At 43.7% G+C, this 15,769-nt stretch overlaps 1 long non-coding RNA gene across 3 annotated transcripts in view; it reads left to right on the top strand.

Moving 5' to 3' along the window:
• The window catches only part of LOC137373060 (uncharacterized), a 32,602-nt gene that overhangs the window by 12,298 nt on the left and 4,535 nt on the right, over positions 1 to 15,769 (top strand). For 2 of the 3 annotated variants that reach the window (XR_010975576.1, XR_010975577.1), the window contains exon 4: positions 1,671 to 3,351. The exons of the other annotated variant lie outside the window; for it this stretch is intronic. This is a non-coding gene — a long non-coding RNA (uncharacterized lncRNA). Of the gene's footprint in view, positions 1 to 1,670; positions 3,352 to 15,769 lie in introns of those variants that run through there. 3 annotated transcript variants of the gene reach the window in all.

Genomic DNA, 15,769 nt, shown 5'->3' with positions numbered 1-15,769 from the left:
ATGTCTTACCAACTTAATAGAATTCTTTGAGGAAGTGACAAAGTTGATTGATGAGGGAAGGGCTGTAGATGTCATATACATGGACTTCAGTAAGGCGTTTGATAAGGTTCCCCATGGTAGGCTGATGGAGAAAGTGAAGGCGCATGGGGACCAAGGTGTACTAGCTAGATGGATAAAGAACTGGCTGGGCAACAGGAGACAGAGAGTAGCAGCGGAAGGGAGTTTCTCAAAATGGAGACGTGTGACCAGTGGTGTTCCACAGGGATCCGTGCTGGGACCACTGTTGTTTGTGATATACATAAATGATTTGGAGGAAAGTATAGGTGGTCTGATTAGCAAGTTTGCAGACGACACTAAGATTGGTGGAGTAGCAGATACTGAAGGGGACTGTCAGAGAATACAGCAGAATATAGATAGACTGGAGAGTTGGGCAGAGAAATGGCAGATGGAGTTCAATCAGGGCAAATGCGAGGTGATGCATTTTGGAAGATCCAATTCAAGAGTGAACTATACAGTAAATGGAAAAGTCCTGGGGAAAATTGATGTACAGAGAGATTTGGGTGTTCAGGTCCATTGTTCCCTGAAGGTGGCAACGCAGGTCAATAGAGTGGTCAAGAAGGCATACGGCATGCTTTCCTTCATCGGACGGGGTATTGAGTACAAGAGTTGGCAGGTCATGTTACAGTTGTATAGGACTTTGGTTCGGCCACATTTGGAATACTGCGTGCAGTTCTGGTCGCCACATTACCAAAAGGATGTGGATGCTTTGGAGAGGGTGCAGAGGAGGTTCACCAGGATGTTGCCTGGTATGGAGGGCGCTAGCTATGAAGAGAGGTTGAGTAGATTAGGATTATTTTCATTAGAAAGACGGAGGTTGAGGGGGTCCTGATTGAGGTGTACAAAATCATGAGAGGTATAGACAGGGTGGATAGCAAGAAGCTTTTTCCCAGAGTGGGAGATTCAATTACAAGGGGACACGAGTTCAAAGTGAAAGGGGAAAAGTTTAGGGGGGATATGCGTGGAAAGTTCTTTACGCAGAGGGTGGTGGGTGCATGGAACGCATTACCAGTGGAGGTGGTAGACGCGGGCACGATAGCGTCTTTTAAGATGTATCTAGACAGATACATGAATGGGCAGGAAGTAAAGAGATACAGACCCTTAGAAAATAGGCGACAGGTTTAGATAGAGGATTTGGATCGGCGTAGGCTTGGAGGGCCGAAGGGCCTGTTCCTGTGCTGTAATTTTCTTTGTTCTTTGTTCTTTGTTCTTTGTTCCTGCCTTCTTAGGGTAGGAATTTCCACCACCCACCTCCAGCTCCACTGGAGAAATGGGCAAATAAATAATCAATCCAGACTCATGGCCTCAGCCTATCTATGCCTGTTTCTGAGTTTTTAATAGATGCTCATATTTGGCACATTGACTTGATCGTTCATCACATTGTTGTTTGTGAGACCTTGCTGTGTTCAAAATGGCTGCCTCCTTTGGCCAAACATTGCACTTCCCTGCATGTGAAGCACTTTTGAGGAATGTTGTGATAAGGTGCTGCATATATGTTCATTTTACTTAACCTTTTTTATATATATAGTTACAATAAAATGCCCTATTTCCAGTTCTTGTTCTCTTTCAGCAAAATCTTCAAATACTTTTTCTTGCATTATTTTTGTGCTCAGACCCACATTGAAAAAGAATTATCTTCCGACTTGGCTGAATTCCAATCTGCGAGGATGTTTTCTTTGGCCAATCAAATGCCAGAGCTCCAGGATCACCAATTATTTCATGGATGAAACTTAGTCAACTTTTGTTGTACTTTTAAGATATCAACCAGAGAGCTGCTGCCAATTGATAAGTCGTGCCTTTGGTATACAAAAGTTTAAATATCTGCCAAGCTAACAGTCAGCTGTCCTTCCAATTGATGGTTAACATGAAAGTTATACCACTCAATAACTGAATTAACTTGAAGTGATAGCTTCTCAGCACATCAATAATTGTTTTAAAACCCTGTTGATCTGATTTCTCAGTATTGAAATATCAAAAGCACAGTTGCTCTCTGACCATTTTGCCTAATATTCATTTTGAAGTACTGATGAATCCAATTCAGTCAAGCCACAAAATTCTTCTCTGTTACCATGCATCGGAAATCTTTTGGCCAACTCCCAAAACAACCATTCTTTCTGTCAACTAAATTCTTTCACATTTGTGTCTCGTTCTTCTAGTTTTTACTTTTTTACTTTTTGATTTCTGAAGATCCCAACAAAATATACTTTAAAATAAATCATTCCAATGTGCCAAACATCCTGTGCAGCATACACAGAAATAGTTCTTGTTGACAATTACTATTCAGTGGCAAATTGGTTTATTCCCAGAATATTGCCAATGTTAATCAAGCACAGGTGCTGTACACCTTATAAAATACACATTTTATATACTGTGGCATTTTTAATACAAAAAATTGAAAATATTTTTCAAATATAAATGCTGTATAGTGCTGCAGTGGTATGTATTTCTGTCTTTAGTGTATTTCCATGTGTCTGCTCAGGCGACTGGCAAATTGTGCATTGTTCTTTCGCCTGACTTCACAACATCTTGCAGCTAGTCACATGTGGACACACAAACATTCATAGGAACATAGGAACAGGAGGAGGTCATTCAGCCTCTTGAGCCTGTTTCACCATTGAATTAGTTCATGACTGATCTGTATCTTAACCATATCGACCCACCTTGGTTCTATAACCCTTAATACTCTTGGCTAACAGAAATCTATCAATCACAGTTTTGAAATTCCTAATTGACCTGAAGTCAACAGCTTTTTTGGGAGAGAGAGTTTCAGATTTCCATGGCCTTCAATGAAATGTTCCAAATTGTTAGACTGTATCAATTTCCTCTTAATGATGCCAACAAATCCTTCTATTCCCACAATATTGCACTTATTTTGAGCCAAGAAAATTTGCACCAAATCTTCCTTCTTGGGGAATCAATAACCTATTTGAAATGCTTCTTATTGCTTAGCAGTGCTGGGTGGTGACGTGAGCCAATAAAGACATTGTCCATGTGCATTTCAAACCTGAAAATATTAAACCAGTTATTCTAATCTTTATTTTGAATATTTAATGCGAAGGGCAATGCCGTCTTGAGTTCCAGATGGATGCAGGACAGATAAAACCTTGTAAGGATAGGCACCTCGATACAAATTATATCCATCGAATTGCATTATTTCTTGGCCAGATTAACTTTTAATTACTGGTAAGAAGGCATATTGTGCATTAATGTGTTTGTTCTGTTGTTGACAGTTTGTTAGCTAATGGATTAATCCATGAGAAAAATTATAAATATACTTGCACTAAACATGAACATAAGGAGTTTGCAAATTCTTTCGAAAGCTTTTTAAAGAAAGTAATCACACAGACAATGTGAACTAGAGGAATGAATGAAGGCAGTCTGTGTGAGGTGAGCTAGACAAATGGATAATCCCATCATTGTGCATAGAGCTTGTGGCACAGATGGGGCCAGTGTCTGTGACATATTGCAGCACACTGACACCAACGTGTCAGGTGAATAGTTTCATTTGTGTCAAGATTGCAAAATTATCACAGTGACTCCACTTCAAAAGTACTTCATTGGCTGTAAAGAAGAATGCCTTTGACTTCCTGAGGCACAAAACATTTCATGGGGGCTGAGCATGGACCCTAAGCTTAATTCACTGAAGCCCAACTTATTGTTTATTACCTCTTTTCAACCTTGGTGGTATTCTGTGCTATGGGCCACACTCTTTGCTTTGTTTCTCAATGAGAGCAATTCACTATTGGCTGTGGTTCAATGGTAGCACTGTCGCCTCTGAGTCAGAAGGTCGTGGGTTCCACTTGAGCACAATAATCTGGACTGACACTCCAGTGCAGTACTGAGGGAGTGCTGCACTGTCAGAGGTGCTATCTTTCAGATGAGATGTTAAACCAAGGTCCCATCTGCCCTGAAATGAGAACAGAAACTGCCAGAATTACTCAGCAGGTCTGGCAGCATCTGTGGAGAGAGAAACAGACGTAACATTTCAGGTCTGCGACCTGTCATCAGAACTGGCAAAAGTTAGAAATGTAACAGTCTTTGAGCAAATGACACGGGGGAGGGGGGAAGAAGAACAAGAAGGGAGGACTGTGATAGGATGGAAGGGAGCGAGATTAAATGACAGATGAAACAGAATGCAGATGGAGTGCTAAATAGTTGTAGCGAAAGACAAAACATGAGTTCAGGGAGAGTGCTCATGGCAGAATAATGAACAGCTCTGTATGGAAGCAAAAACATGAAAAATAAGTTTACGACTAACACATGGTTAAAAAATAAATAAATAAAATTAAGAACGAAGAATAGATGTAAAATAAAATTAAAATAATAGATAAACAAAAAACAATGGGGCTCATGGTCTGAAATTATTGAACTCAATATTGAGTCCAGAAGGCTGTAGAGTGCCTAATCAGAAAATGAGGTGCTGTTCCTCGAGCTTGCGTTGATGTTCACTGGAACACTGCAGCAGGCTGAGGACAGAGATGTGGGCATGGGAACAAGGTGGAGAATTAAAATGGCAAGAAACCGGATGCTCGGGATCATGCTTGTGGACCAAGCGGAGGTATTTTGTAAAGCGGTCACCCAATCTGCGTTTGGTCTCCCCAATGTAGAGGATACTGCATTGTGAGCGGCGAATACAGTATACTAAATTGAAAGAAGTACAAGTAAATCACTGCTTTACCTGGAAGGAGTGTTTGGGGCCTTGGATGGTGAGGAGAGAGGAGGTAAAAGCGCAGGTATTACACCTCCTGCGATTATATGGGAAGGTGCTGTGGGAAATGGAAGAGGTGTTGGGGGTGATGAAGGAGTGGACCAGGATGTTGCGGAGGGAACGATTCCTTCGGAATGCTGACAGGGGAGGGGAGGGGGAGATGTGTTTAGTCTGCTCGCTCAGGTGGACGCAAAATATCCCATGGCACTATTTTGAAGAAGAGAAGGAGAGTTATCCCTGGTGTCCAGGGCAATACTTACCCCTCAATCAACATCACTAAAACCGATTACATGATCACATTGCTGGTTGTTGGCGTTTGCTTTGCGCAAATTGGTTGCCACATTTCCAACATTACAACAGTGACTGTACTTCTAAAGTACTTCATCAAAGTGCTTTGGGACGTCTGGTGGTTGTGAAAGGTGCTATACAAATGCAAGTCTTTCTTTTTTTTATAAGAGTTACTCACTTTGAAGTTATGTATAGTTCATGTTTATTAAGCTGAAAGATTGTGCACCAGCTATCTTGGAACATAGGGACAGCAATAACTCATTCAGGACTTCGAGCCCTACTCTGCCATTCTGTGATCTGTATCTTCATTCCATTTACCCATGTTGGTTCCATATCCCTTAAAACTGAAGTTCATTTGGTATAAACAGCAAGTGTTACTCATTCTGTAACTTTGAAATCCCTGGTTACTCAGCAACAGCGGGAGAGCACAATGTGTAACTGTGTGGAGTCACAGTTTATTCAGGAGAGTAAGAGTTTAAGTGTTCCTCCATTGTGCTACTGTGCAGAGCTGCAAATTGAAGGTTAATAGCCACAATTAGCAAAAGATTCACTTCAAGCCTTCTACTCAGGGCAATGGGGCTCTATGTCACATCATTCTGCTACTGCATGGCATTTTGCCCAGCTGGTAATAGTTGTTCTATAATATATGCATGCAGAGGTGACTATGGTCATTTCAGTCCAATAAGGCAGCAGGCAGCCAATGTAGTGCATGTCTTACATCTGCATCTGGTGTAAGCTCACATCTTCAGGCCTTTGGAGGAGTCAGTATTAACTGCTGGGATTTCACAAGGTGGCTCTGATTTTACCTGAACTGCGCTTTAGCTAAAGATCTTGTGGCATCAGTGGAAAATGTACTTATTGAAAGATGTGCTGTCACTGACATTTAAACTAAAGCAAAATACAAAAGCAGATGCTGGAAATCACCAGAACTGACAAAGGCTCATCGGCCTGAAACACTGGACTGAATTTTAATGTGTGGACATGCTGGGAGCAGGAGTTGGTGGGGGTCTGCTGTGGGGTAACACATCAGAAACCCAGAAATATGTTCAGTGCGTCTGTTTTTAATGCATCCACTTCATTAGCATATTGTTTCCAGGTTTCCCATCCAATCAGCAGCAGTGGGCGTGACGAATATTCACAAGATGTGATCTCAACTCCAGAATTAAAAGGAACAATATCAACATGCAAGTTGAAGGAGTTGGAGTTGGCTGTCAGAGAACTGAAAGTATTGCACAGGAGTCCAGATGGGCAAAGGCTGTGCGCCACTTCAGCAACATCTCCCTGGATGTGCTGCTGGGGGTTATGATGAAAAGAAGAAAGATACTCTTTCCTAGCATGGGGAGAAGGAAGCCGACTAGGGAAACCAAGAAGGCATGGTTGGAGGTGGCAAAAGAGATCAACAACAGGAGTGTTGTGCCATTCTCATGGATTCAATGCAGAAAGCATTTTAATGACCTAAGCAGGGCAGGGTGGGTGAGTACAGTGACACATTTAACTACATCCTGATATGTGTATCATCTCAACCTCCTCACTCTGCCTTCTGTAGCCTGCTCCAGCACATCGCACCTCACACCAACTTACCTTGCATCCCACTCACCCATCCCTCTCTGTCTGCACTTCCTCACATTACCATCAGTCCATCTACCACTGATACTCACCCTTATCCTTATGCAATGTCATGCCTCTCCCTCATGGTTATGCTCAATGAATGTTCTCCATCCATCCGTTCAACACATGACAATACTTTCAGTCACAGGTCTGTTGTTGCACTACTTGCAGGAGATGACAGCACAGAATACCAATGAGAGGGAGTGAACTGGAGGTGATCCTCCATTCATCTCGCAATTAATGGCTGCAGGGGAGGTGATGCTGGAGATCAGTAGAGCCTCAGTGTGTCTGACTGTTAGAGATGGGGAGATGGGGGCCTCCCAGCTATCTGGTGACAGAATTAAATATTGGACAGCCATATGGCATATGACACTCAGTCACACTGGCTTGATGTCAACAGTGAGTGAAATATAATCACCTTCATAATGATAACTTGCAACAATCTTACCTTGACAGTATTCATTCATGTACTTCATCTCTCACAAGGCTGCATCCAGCAGGAGTTGGTCAAGGTCACTTCAACAACATCTCAGAGGACCTCAATACTACTGAGGGTGCACCATCACAGGACTCGCAAACCATGCACTAGCTCAGATACTTGCACTTTTATGGGACTATTTAGAGAGATATTTGAATTGTCACAGCTGGGGCCCTCACAGGCTCTAAAACCTGCAGCAGTCAGACCAGGGATGTGAACAGCCTGCCTCTAGCTTTGCTCAAGCCACAGGGGTTGCAAAAACGTGAAGCACTCAGAAAAGAAAGAGTAAAGGGTATGAACATGGATGTCTTACACGTGGTTTTATTGTGAAGTTTCTCTTTCTCATTTGAAGTGCATCAATATTATAATTTTTATTATGTGCCGTCCCAAGTTGCCCATTCTTAGCCGCTGGTTGGTAAGGGACCTTTTCAGATTGTTAATGACGAATGGGAGGACATGAATTGATGTCGACCAATTGGATGCTTGATTGTTTGCAGGACTGCTTTGTGTTAGTGCCATTGGGATTGGTCCAACAAAAGTGGCTTTTGAATGTGGTTGTGAGATGGGTGCACCGATGGAACCTAAGTGAACCTCAAAATAATGAGGGTATCCCAAACATCCCAGGTAGCAATGTGAGCCACCGTTGGTGCATTGCCCGTATCACCTTCTGCCTCCTCATCTTCCTCCTCTTCCTCGTCCTCTGAAGAATGCCTGCACTCTGCGCCTGGTCCACATGCAGGTCCAAACCTTGCTGCTGGACAATGCAAGCAAAGTGCATCACACCACGGCTAGCCTGGAAATCTTGATTTGTGTATACTGTAAGGTGAATCCGATCTGTCCTGGTACCTGAAGAGCATCTTCAGCATGCTATTGGCTTGCTTAAGGACACATCTGGTGCTCATTTGGCACCCATTGTATCATTCCTGGGACTCATTTCTTTGGTATCTGAGAGGCGATACCAGTCACATTTTAAGTAGGTATCCATTATCTCCAAACAGCCAACCAGTAAGTTTGCTTCCAAGTGCGAAGATATCTGGGAGGATGGACAGCATCATGGCAGCTGCCCAGGATTTTTATTTACACCTGCATAAAGACCTTGTGGTGGTTGCGCACCAGATGCAAATTGATGGGGCGGAAGTCCTTGCAGTTGATGAATTCTCCTGGATAATTAGAAGTGCCTTAATTGCCATGTGCACCTGTGGGAAGCCAGCCAAAGTCACAAACCTGAACATCCACTCATTCTGACTATCACCATCGCAGGCAAAATTCACATAATTTCCAGCCCTGGCAAACAATCCATCAATCGCCTGGGTTATACATTTGCGTGCTGTGAGAGATCCTGCAAATGTCTCCAGCTGAGTGCTTGAAAGGATCCAGAGGCGAAAAGCTTGAGGGCACGGATGACTTTGACAGCCGCTGTAAAGCACTGGCCACCAGGTCCGGCTGGCAGCAGCTCTTGTTCCAGCAGGCTGTGAAGGTCTGCCGTCACCTGATGTGATACCCTGTGCCTCCTCAGATACTTGTGTTCCGACAGGTCCAGGAAGCTTATCCTCTGCCTGTAGACGCTGTGTGCTGAGAATAGCCTCCAGGAGGCCAAGAAAACCCGTGGACCAGACGTTAAAGTGAAAAATATGTTCTAATTGAACGATTAACAGATGTTAATTATATCTCTCTCCGGAGGGGCTTGCGTGCACGCAGCCTAACATGCTGAAAGTCAGTGGGTTGGAACTAGCTTCCTGACATGTATCAATCTCACCAGTTTTAAACCTACACCTACACCCAAACCTACATGATACTGCAAATTAAAATCCACCCTGTAAACTCTGTTTCTCTCTCCCGCAGATGTGGCCTGATCTGCTGAGTAATGTTTTCAGCTTTTTATTTTGTTTTTACTTCCATTTCTAACATTTGTAGTACTTGTATATGATAATCTGGAGCTGACATCTCCAGTGTCAATGCTGTGCTGACTGTGCAGACCCAGAGTTTACTGAAACCTCATTGTTCAACCTGCTGAGGGAGACAACGCTGGAGAATTGGCTGTTTCCAAATTTTTGTCCCGGTGCAAGTACATTGCGGGATGTTAGAGGTGGAATCTAACTTTCCACTACACCAAACACTCACAGCCCAGAGACACTCGGGGCAGGGTAGGAGGGTGACAGTGGTGGTAGAGATAGAATCTGGTTCTCTATTACATTACAACTGCTGTGTTACAGATGGATGGGAACTTCTGAAGGATTCATGCCTCAAATCCTCACTAGGTCTATTGGAGTCACATGATCAGCAGCCAGATCAAAATGGATTTGAATGTACTTTATTTAAAGTTTGATGCTGGATGTTTAGTGCCCCAGAAATGGCATACAAACCTAGGTGAATTTAAAAATGGTTAAAGGAGAGGGAGAAACTGCTGCATGTTTGCTTTCTGAAAAATGATATGTGGGTGGAATTCTCAGCCCCAGCCTCCTCCTTTAAGGATCTAATTCCATCTCCCATGCTATATACAAAATGGCGACCCAAACAAAAGGCGTCATGCTTGTTTTGTAATTAGGTTGTGTTTATAACAAGTAAGGGAAATTGTTGAGAGCTCGATCTTTTGCAAACATTTGAGACCATTTGGATTTCATTTCAAATAATCAGTCAGTAGACTGAAAGTCCAGTAAACATGTTTACAGAACATCTGCCCTTGTGCTCAGAACACAGTCAGCTTCAAGAAACCTGGCTGGAGACCTTACCAGAGGCTTTGAAGAGACAGGAGATCTCCTGCAGCTGTGATCTGTCACACTGTGTTAAAGCAAATCTTTTTGTGCCAGACAGGCCCAACTAGCTTTTTAACCTGTAATAGATCCAGTATCAACACCAAAACCCAGTGGCGATTAAAAGGGAAAATGGGCTTAGACAAATCAGCTCACTGATTGCCTCAACACTCAGATTGTAAGTTCATGACAAACTAAAATGCAAGAAGAAGAAATTCTGTCCCCTCGCTGCAGAAGAAGATAATGCTGATGTTGAACATGGCAAGGGGTGGCAGGGGCTAAGGATCAATATGCAGGGTAAGAAAAAGAAGATAGAGACAGGGAACTGTGAAATACAGACAGATGCTATTTCCTACCTGGGCTGAGACTGATGAAACATAAATGGCATCAGCTGCATGTGTTCTGAGGCTTCACACAACAGCAGGACGTGTTCTGCTGGTAATGGGCATATCAGTTTTTATATTATAATCTCATGCATTATTCCAAGACAGTACAGACAGAGATTTTATCTATCTATATATATCTATATATATATATATATATATATATACACACACACATGTACATAGGTGAAACAAATCAAATCTGTGCTGCCAAACCCCACAGCGCAAAGAAGTCAGAAGAAATTTATATTGCACGGCATGTGGGACTCATATATCAACTTTTATTAAGTCATTATGATTCTAAATTGTTTCTGCCTCAACAATTCACTAAGATGTACCCAGTATCCTCTATGTCTAAACCCTTTGATCAGATTACTGTCCTATAGTCACTGAGAGGTAGCCAACATGCTCTTTATACGTCCCATAGAAGTCCTCTCGATGGGATTACTGCCCTGTAACCCGCTGATAGGTTTCCATATCCTCTATATATGGCCCCTGGAAGCCCTCACAATGGGATTACTGTCCTATATCATACTAAGGTACTTGGGATTGTGTAAATTCAGTTGATTAAATTTGTAAGCACATTATAAGCTTTAAAATCTAAGTTTTCTGTTGTATCCCTTTTTTATTTTTTCTCATTAAAATGTAAAGGGTCTGGAAATAAATGCAGCTAGGTATTATCACACCAATTCGAGTGTTTATTTGGACATAACAAGTAACTCACCGAAATAAAACCAAGAAATGCTGGAACCACTCAGGAGGTCTGGCAGCATCTGTGGAAAGAGAAGCAGAGTTAACGTTTCGGGTCAGTGACCCTTCTTCGGAACCCTCGCGGATGTAGGTGGGAAGAGACTGGACCAGCAGAGAAAAGATAGAGTCAAGATAGGAAGAAATGAGTTCACTGGGGCAGGAGCAGGCTGACACAATGGGTCTGCCGGGACAGTCCCGTTTGTGGATTTTGGGAAGGAGGTAGAAGCGGGCTGTCCGGGGTTGCGGGACTATGAGGTTGGAAGCTGTAGAGGGAAGATCTCCAGAGGAGATGAAGTCAGTGACAGTCCTTTGGACAGTGGCTTGATGTTCGGTGGTGGGGTCATGGTCCAGAGGGAGGTAGGAAGAAGTGTCTGTGAGTTGGCGTTGAGCTTCTGCAAAGTAGAGGTCGGTACGCCATACAACAACAGCACCACCCTTGTCTGCAGGTTTGATGACCATGTCGGGGTTAGACCTGAGAGAACGGAGTGCCTCAAGTTCAGAGTGGGACAGGTTAGAGTGAGTGAGGGGGGCAGAAAAATTGAGATGACCAATGTCTCGCTGACAGTTTTCTATGAAGAGATCAAGAGCGAGTAAGAGGCCAGGGGGAGGGGTCCAGGTAGAGGGAGAATGCTGGAGGTGGGTGAATGGGTCTGCTGGTCGGGAGGAGGACTCCTGGTCAAAGAAGTGAGCCCGGAGACAGAGGCGACGGAAGAAGAGCTCAACGTCATGCCGAGCGTGAAATTCTTTGAGGTGGGGACGTAAGGGGATAAAACTGAGACCTTTGCTGAGTACAGAACGCACAGCATCAGAGAGGGGGAGGTCAGAGGGTATAGTGAATACATGGTAAGGGGTCAGATCAGAAGGGGTGGGGTCAGAGGGAAGTGAAGCGGAAGAAGGATCTGGAGGAGCATTCGTCCCCATCAGCTGCTGGAACTTGCGTTCCTTGACATCTGAAAGGAAGAAAAAAAGTTTTTTGTTAATGCGTCGGATGAGACGAAAGATGAAATGAAACTGCAGAGCAGAACAGCTTTGAGATAAAGTGAGGCGGTGCTGCTGGAGAGAGAGGTTCAGTGTGTGCATATGGCGACGCATCGCACTGAGTGTGGATCTCAGGATGCGGCGAGAGTAGCAGTCCGAGGAACGTTGTATTTCTCGGAGATACCTGTAGTCCTGGGTGGATTCAAAACATGATGGGTGAAACTGCAGTTGGAATCCACGTGGAATAAGTCGGAGCCGGAGACAGTCACTGAGGAAGGAGATGTGGCTGTGAAAACGAGTTTTGGTAGAAACGTTATCAAACACCAGGAGGGAAATAGAAAGCAATGAAGGTGAACAAGGTAAAAGAGACAAACGAAAATCCCGTCGGAGAGAAGAGCAGAACTTCTTCAAGGTAGGCATTCCTGGAAGAGAAGTGGCAGTGAATTAAACACTAAAATAAAAGCAAAATACTGCGGATGCTGGAAATCTGAAATAAAAACACGAAATGCTGGAACCACTCAGCAGGTCTGGCAGCATCTGTGAAAAGAGAAGCAGAGTTAACGTTTCGGGTCAGTGACCCTTCTTCGGAACTGTAATCACCAATCCTTCCACAATGTTCATTTGTCTCCCACAGTGTGTTGAGGATACACTTATGGGTCCAAAATATGTGAACCTTTGTATTGGAATCATGCTTTGAAACATCTTCACTACCAGCCTTCAATTTTCAAAAGTTCTACTCTTTGTGCTTTGAGACTCTGCTGGATGGTCAGAGTTCAGCATTCTGATGCTATTGCTGCCAGTCTGCCCCCCATGGATAGGGGCCCACTGTTCAATCCCTGTCATTTCCAGGCAATCAGGAGACAGACTGGGAATCATCTGTCCTACCAGCCTAACCATGGGGCAAGCAAGGAATATTACACCAGTCTCAGCACCAGGTTGGCACATCTTATTAGGACCCAAGCAATTAGCCACTCAAACTGTTACATTAATAGCCTGACTCTTTTCTCCTCTCTCCTACCCCTTGTTTTGAGTTCCAACAAATATTTTCCACGATGTAAGAGTGTTTTCACAGGAGAGGTGCTCATTAAAAAGAGAAGACGTCTCAAGTTTTGTAAAAGCGTGGAGGTTTTAGCTCTTTGTTCTGTCAGCACAGAGCATCTATCTCTGCGAACCTGTAGTCTCCAGCAGTGTCTACTTTGTTCTTTGCAGCACTGAAGGATTTGGTCAATGCAGCACAATCCTACCATGTTACCATCCTGTCTGCAGAAGATGTCCCTTTCATTTCTCCCTCTCCCAGATGTAAAACAAAGCCCTGTTTAGTTATGAAGTTTTATCTGGATGTTGATTTTATGCAGTGTCAGTAATTCCCACTGCAGTAATGATCAGTGCCAATAGCAATAATAATAACAATAATAATAATAATAATAGAAGCTGCAGCAGAGGGCAAACTTTCACACTTGGGATCCACAAAAGTTTGAAAAGCAAAATTCAATTATCCAGAAAGTTGCAAAAAGCTGCAAATTCTATATAACCGATGATAATGTCTTCTGAGATCTTTCTGAAGTTTGAGTCTGCTTTTGCTGCAAGCTTGTCACTTATTTTTCCCACTGCCTCAGGCACAAAGATTCCCTTTCCATTGTTTTAATTCACACTGATTCTGCCCGACTGACTTCCTAAGACCTTTTTCCAACACTGACCCAAGAGTCTGGGAAAATGGAGGTTTTCCAGCACTGTCCTGTAAAATAGGAAATTCCAAAATTCCTCACTCCCCTTGCATCGTTCCTCACTCCCTCTCTGTCACTCAGGAATTTCTCACTCTGTCCACTTCCTCTCTCAAAAGTCTCCTTTTCCTTTCTCAGGCATCTGTCACCTCTTTGCTTTACTCCTCTAGAGGCCCTCATTCCCTTCTCTTTGCCTTTTCATGCAGACATCATCCATAATTGGATGAACCTCTCTTGCTGTCCCTGTGGAAGATTTGGGAGTAAAGGAGAGGGAAAAGCAATGGTTTGGAATTCAGCAGATTGGGAATACAGAGGAGCAAACGGGATTGGCACATGAGCTGCAGAGACTTGGACAGGCATTGAGGTTTGAGGTTTTCTTCCAGGTATCACAGGTGAGACTGTGTGACAGATGTGAACAGGTATAATAATCACAGAGCCTTTTGTGCCTGCATTTAAATCCCCTCACAGAGGCTGTGTACCCTGATCACCAGACTGCTGTTGTACAATCATTCATTCAATATCAATTTTGAATCTGCATTTCCCACAGATTCATAAATGTTACCTAATTGTCTGAACATTATGAATGGAGAAATCCTCTGAATCCTGAAGAACTCCAACTTTGGGTTCAGTGTGCTGCATTCCTTAAGTGTCCACCTCCGCACACTTCCCACCCCACTACCTCCCCAGTCAAGAAAAGTCAATGAGATTAACTGCACTGGGATTACAAGACCAGTGATACAGTTACAGTTACAGAGATACAGCACTAGTGATCTCGAATATATTAATTTGAAAGAACCTGTGTTCAGCTTCTGGGCTTGATTGTTCAAGAATCTGCAAATGTATTGAAAGGGTTTAAACCCAGATTATAACTGACAATAGAGCGAAGCTTAAAATATATGAAGAGCAAAGGCAGAAAGTGAATGCTGAATATTCTGTAAAGCCTTGGAGAGAATTGCACACCGTAACATAATCACAGCAAAGTTCCGGAGTTGAAAGTAACTCTCCAAAGGTTTATTGAATAAGTAATATTTGGTATGAGGAGAGAGTTGGGGCCAGGCTCTGTATGCCTTGGAAATCCAAAAATGAAATCTGTATTAACTGACTTGTTAAAGTGAAGGCAGGTACAATATGCAGATACATAGTTAATGGGGCCACAGGGCTTTCTACTCCCAGAGCTCTCCAGCAAGGAAGAAAGCAGCCCTCCTTACTTAGGCTATCAGCAAGAAACAGTTGGGAGGAATTGTCAGATCTCTGACATGAAATCCACCAGTGAGAGGGATGTTCAAAATATCAGCCAGTCTTTTTAATCTATGAAACACATTGTATGTATTTAAAATAGCCTGAGGGATTAGCTTGCCTGCTGTTCCTGAACCAGGAGAAAGTAGGCAGGGGAGGGAGACAAAGGGCTGAATTTTGTTCTCTTGTCGGAGATGGGTTCGGCAGTGTGGGGGTGGGGGGGTGGGCAGAGAATCTCCATGGAGCCGTGCACCACAAAACCCGGTGCCGTGCCAAAGTGTGCCAATTCTGTGAGAGGCAGGGAAGTAACATGGTGGCACTGATGCCCTGACACAACAGCATCATCATTTAAATGTTTGAAATGCTGCTTTAAATAAATTTGAATCTAATTCATTGCGATCCAACAAAGGTTCCTAGTGGTTGATATGCAGCACTCATGTGCCTTCAGTTTCGAGACTCTGAAAAGCTGGCGCCACCAAGGCAAGAGTCTTCGGTGCAATGAAAGGGAAAGTAACCTAACCATAGCAGAATAGCGCAAGTGGGGTTTACAGCGGCCATTGCTGCTATGCTGAGTCTCCAAGGAGCTTGTGTGTGAACAGGGGGGAGCTCTGCAAGGGGATTGTCTATGAATGGGGGCAACATCAGGTGATACCATGAACAGCATCTCCATCGCTACTCCAGCCACGTGATTTGGGGTGGGGGGGTGGGAACGGACGCCGCCATGATACAAAATGGCGCGGCGGTGCAGCCACTCATGTCACAAGTGGGAACGCTGCCTTTTTGTGCACCCGCCACCGCTCCCGGTGACGTGA

Source organism: Heterodontus francisci, chromosome 8 (genome assembly GCF_036365525.1).
Source record: "Heterodontus francisci isolate sHetFra1 chromosome 8, sHetFra1.hap1, whole genome shotgun sequence".
Classification (NCBI taxonomy): domain Eukaryota; kingdom Metazoa; phylum Chordata; class Chondrichthyes; order Heterodontiformes; family Heterodontidae; genus Heterodontus; species Heterodontus francisci.
The sequence above is the reverse complement of the archived record's forward strand: the minus strand, read 5'-3'. Positions and strand labels throughout refer to the sequence as shown.